Genomic DNA, 6,000 nt, shown 5'->3' with positions numbered 1-6,000 from the left:
ATATATTACATATCTCTGCATATTTTATATCACTTAAACATAACTTATGTATGTATGTATACTTTTTTTAGTTCTTTTTATGTTTTAGTTGAGCAAGATAGCCACATATTTTAATTGTAAGTAAATCTTACAAAAGAGTAAAATGTAATTCATTAATGATAGTAATAAAAACAGTTTGGAAAGTTCTGGTCAAATTAGGTATTATAATATTAATATAGTATATACTTTGCCTCCCAGGTTATACTCAGAGATTAGCAATTAGCTGAGTCTGTGACTTTGATTCTCCTCAAATATTACATGAAGGAATTAGCTTAGATGCTCTTCTAAAAATTCTATTTTGAAAAATGCTGTAGGTTTTATTATTTAAGAATTCATTATATAAAACAAAAGAAAGATAAAAATTAGGGAAATGTTTACAATTACACAATATAAAAGAAACTAAGCATTTTTCAAATTAAAAAATAAATGAGCGACGATATCAGAAAATAGTTCACAAAGGAGGAAAAACAAATGTCTGAAAAAAATAAGGGAATGTGAATAAAATACAAATTTTTTTTTTTTTTGACTACTGAATTAGCCCAGTTAAAGCAATATGTTGTGGTGGTTAAATGCATGAGATCTGAGACAGACAAACCTGACTGGAATAGCTGCTGTATCTCTTAAGATGGTAAACCTCAGGCAAGTCTCCGTTTTCCCATTGTAAAATGAAAATAACACTAGCATGTACCTCATAAGGAGATTAACGATGGTTTAAGTGATATTACTGTAATGTGCTTAGCACAGAGCCTAGTATATACTGAGTTTAATCTTAATAAATTATTGTTTCATGCTGGTGGAATTGTTAAGACACAGATGTTTTAATGAGCAGTTGGATAATGTATTGATGAAATATTAAGTAGTCCTTAACATGCTTCAAATAGTTTTTAATAACACTGGAAAATGGGTCTAGCAATCTCATTTTGGGAACCACAATGAAAAATATTTCTAGATTTTTCCTTTAGCAAGGACTTAACTCTAGACTGTGTTGACTCAATACTTCATTCTATGTGAAGAATGTATGTGTATATATATATACATATATGTATACACATACGTATATGCACATACATGTATATACAAGTATACATGTATATTTGCTGTAATATGTGCCTCAACATATATGTATATATACACGTATGTAATATATATAAACAAAACAAAAATCTAAATAAAAAATTCATCAATGTTTGTTAAAATGTTTGTTTTATCACCATTGTATATTAAATTATGTATCTTATTTTGAAATTTTGAACATGAGATTCTATTTATGGAAATTAAGAAATTTATTTCAGATGTATTTTCCAGAGGTATATTATTATTTTTTTCAAATTTTGTGGTAATGCCCACAGGTCTCTAAAATTCCTAGCTGTATAGTTTTAAGAACTCAACTACTTGTAAGTTTACCTAAAAGTACTGACTTTTTCACTAGTCAAGTAACTGGATGGTGTAATTACATTATTTTTCATTTAAGATTCTTAAGAGATTCTTCTAGTTTTTTGATATATTTACAATAAATCCATAGCTACTTATAATTAGACTACTTAATTTCCAAGAAATATGGAGGTATTAGGCATAAAACGTGGTTTTTTAACTGAGAACATACTTTTTCTATTAGATGAGTTAAGCACAATAGAACAAAATTACCATGTAATAATAAATAAATAAATAAATAAATTTATATTATCTCTAGCTATATATTTCACAGTATCTTACAGAATTTTGAGAATATATTAAAAATAAAAGATATCCAGTAACTAAGATTTACCAAGCCTAAGATCAGTCATAAGTTTTTAATATCTGGTAAGAATGACAGCATACTTTTAAAAACTGGCTATCATTATGCTCTCATATATAACACCTTTTTCCTATGGTCATCCTTATTGCCTTTAAATCAGTGAAAAGATTTAAATCTTGATTTCTAATATACTGTCAAAAAACATTTTAATGTAATCAAATTAGTATTTTTCCATGTCTCTTCAATAATGAATTAATTCAACTTTATTGTTGGGATTACATAGTCACTTAGACAATGATTATCAGGATTTTAAAACTTAATGATTTGTTATTCTAAGTTTGCTGTTTGTAGTCAAGCATATTTCACAATAAAGAAAAAAAGCTGTATTTAATCTGTATTTTAATATTTCTTATATATGTGCTAATGCTCACAGATTGGTAAATTAAGATGATTTTTCCCAAGTATTCCATTTTTCTTTTATTTTTCATAAATATTACTGCCTCAGTTTTCTCATTGTTATTTTTAAAAACATCTATCTCTCAAAATAAGATAATTGGAATACTGCAACTTGTCCCACAAGTTCAGGATTTTGAGTTCTCTGGAAGGTGTGAACCAATAAGAAGGTGCTGGCAGCAGAGATGGGGGTTCTGAAATGGTGACTTTTGGGAATTCCCTGGCGGTCCGGTGGTTAAGACTCTGCGCTTCCAATGCAGGGGGCTCGGGTTCAATCCCTGGTTGGAGAACTAAGATGCTACAAGCCTGTGGCAAGGCCAAAAACAAAAAAGTGAAATGGTGACTTTCTTGTTTGTGTCATGCGATGTCATTCATACCATGTACCTTCACTATTTTCAAACCTTTAATGAACTCTTAAACGTCTGTTATTTGAGGACACTAAACCAATTAACCTTTGCTTCACAGTTCACTTACTACTAAGTAGCTGGGAGAGGGTCTGTAATGCACACTCTTTATGATGGTACAGTTTGCACCACCCACATCACTACTGAGGACAGAGCACACACTCCTGCTCCATCTTCCTCCACCTTGGCACGCCTAAATAGTATCTAGACCCAGCTGTTGTATGAATCAATAGTTAATCATCTTAATTGTGTTATTATAGATTAAAGTATTCAGCAGTGCTCTTTGATTGCAAGATGCAGACAATCTGAATTTAAGCAAAAATAACTTATTGATTTGTATAACTGTAAGTCCAGAAGTGTAGCCAACTTGTAAAAAAGGGGGTCCAGAGCCTTCAATAATTCTGTTGGGCTCTGACTACACTTTTTAGCCCTCGTGTGTGTGCTTGGTTTATTCCTGGCTGTAGCCAGGAGCTCAAGCAAGTCAACAGGGCTCTGACCCTCTCGTTTGGTTCTGCTTACCTCTGCCTGACTTTGATTTTTCACACTAGGACCAGATGTATGATTGACAAGATGGCTACCAATGACTCCAGATGCGTGACTTCCAGCTTAAACATCCCACAGGGGAAAGAGACTGTTGTTCCCCAACAGTTCTAGCAAATAATTTCTGGAATACTTTGGTCAGTCTGACTTGAGACATGTTTCAGTACTGAACCTTTTAGCTACAGAAAGAAGGTGCTTGGATTGGCCAGGACTGACACTTGTTCCCTCCACAGTGGCAAGGAACAGAGCAATTTGTATTACTTTTAGATGTCATGTAAATTGTGAGACCAGTTCAACTAGATGAAAATTGAATGCTAGAATTATGAGTAGTTTTAAATTTATTAACATATATGAGATTATGTAAATTTTAAAATTAAATAAAATATTTAGTATTCGTTAATTTTAATAAATTTAATATTCATTAATTTGTATTTGTTTTGTAATTTTAATAGATAAAATTGGATATTTCAGAAGAAGAGTGCTTTGAAAACATTGAAAATACTTTTAATTTATTTTAATTAATTTTAATTTTTTCGCTTTTGATGTTTGTAATCCAGTGGAGTTCTATGAGATTAGGGCGTTAGGACTACTAGAATCTACAGAATATGGTGGTATCTTTAAAAAAAATTTTTATTTAATTTTATTGAAATATAGTTGATTTACAATGTTGTTAATTTCTGCTATACAGCAAAGTGATTCAGTTAGACATATATATTCTTTTTCATATTCTTTTCCATTATGGTTTATCACAGGCTATTGAATATAGTTCCCTGTGCTATACAGTAGGACCTTATTGTTTATCTAATTTTAATTTATTAAAAAAAACTATATTCAAACTTTGTATACTTTGAATATAAGTACATACTATCTTTTAATCCTCTAGAATAATTGCTGCCAATAGAACACAAAATAAGCGAAAAATCTCGATTATCACAATATAAATATTTTGCTTAAATGAACATAAGATAATATATTTTTGAATAATTATATAATTTATAAATTATGCTTTTCATTATTAGTCATCCATCCATTGATAGTTCATTAACAGTGCAATCAGACGTGTGCAATAATAACAATTCTTTGGTCTTTGACATTTTGCTAATTTTCATCCTTATGAAATCATACAATTACATATGTCTTTGGATTAGGAAGGTGTATTTGTCAAGGCAGGGAATCATTATGAAGGTGTATTTGTCAAGGCAGGGAGACAGGACATATATTTAACAGCATGTGGGCCTCCATTTTTACTCTTACTCTGGGATCCAGCAGTGTTAAAGGCAGGACGAACAGAGAAGACAAGAAATTTTGTCTAAACCTGGATGTCGTGAAAGAATTTAAGGTGTTGATAAGAGCAGGACTGGAATGATTTACTTTTGGGGAAGGCCCATGAAGAGAGATAAATGAAGTCAGGAGGTAGCTAATAAATGGGAGAATAAGGAAAAGTTGAAAGACTAGGTTTATGCTGTGGAGTTTTTCCTGTTCTTCTGGACTGCTTAAGTTACTCTGAGTTTTTCTGTGTCTTTGTGCTAAATATGCTGTTACTTTGATTCTCAATTACCTGTTATACATAATACCTCATAATTAAAAATTCACATTAGTCATCTTTTTAGTGAGTTTAAATCTTTGTGTGAAAATTCAGCTATAATAAATTTATACACACATAAACGTACATGAATATATATGTATACTGACATTTTTTCTTTGATCACTCTAGTATAGAAGAGATCATGAAACTGATGTCAGTAAGTTCTACTTAATCTAAATTAATTCAGGATTTTTATTATTTTTTTTTATTATTATTTTTTTTTTGCAGTACGTGGGCCTCTCACTGCCGTGGCCTCTCCCATTGCAGAGCACAGGCTCAGCGAGCCCGCTCCGCGGCATGTGGGATCCTCCCTAACCGGGGCACGAACCCATGTCCCCTTCATCGGCAGGCGGACTCCCAACCACTGCGCCACCAGGGAAGCCCAGGATTTTTATTCTTAACCTCTGTGTGTTTGTTTCCTCATCTGTAAAATAGGTTTTATAGCAGTACCTACATCATAGGGTTGCTGTGAGAATTAAATGTGTTAATATATGTAAACTGCATAGAATAGTGCTCGGTCTAGAGAAAGCCCTATATGTTTTCTACTATTATTATTACCTCTGCTCTCATCCTTGACGTTGGTCCTAAGAGGTGATGGGTCATAGGGAAGCACGGTAGGTGGGGAAGCATCTCGTCCTTGATTTTCATCATCTTTGCCTGCTTGCTAGCATCCTTGCTGAGAAGTCACATTCCTTTTAAGTTTCTACTCAGGTTACTACCACATCCTGTCTACAAGGCCTTTCTGGTTTCACTTCACACTTAGCTATTTTCACACCTCTTTTCAGCACATTTAGCTTGGGAAAATGCTGGGTCAGACACGTTAGATAATAGAAAAGGCCACTTTTATTTAATGCTCAGCTGTGCTGCTGGGTAAGAAGGGAACTCAACTCCTTCACTCCATTTGAGCACCAAGGCACTGACTCTTTGTCTCTCAGATCCATCCAAATGTATATAGTAGAGGATTTCTGTCCTGTATTCCACCTTAGAACTCGGCCGGGGAAAGGAAGCCAGTGGAGGACACTGGGCCTTAGCGGGGACTCACTGGCTCCCAAGCTCTCTGGCTTCCTGCTCGTCTTCCTTCTTTCTCTTCTCCCATCCTTTCCCTCCAGCCCAGGTAATCTTTACTTCCTATGGATCTTCTGAGATCTGAGCTAACGGACTGGCTCTTATTTCCTCAGGCTTTCCTGCAGATCTATTGTTGATGTCCCTGGGTGCCCATACCCAAATGTTTTGGCTTCTGTAAC

Source organism: Orcinus orca, chromosome 12 (assembly GCF_937001465.1).
Source record: "Orcinus orca chromosome 12, mOrcOrc1.1, whole genome shotgun sequence".
In the NCBI taxonomy this organism is placed as follows: Eukaryota; Metazoa; Chordata; class Mammalia; order Artiodactyla; family Delphinidae; genus Orcinus; species Orcinus orca.
Note: the sequence above shows the minus strand (reverse complement) of the source record.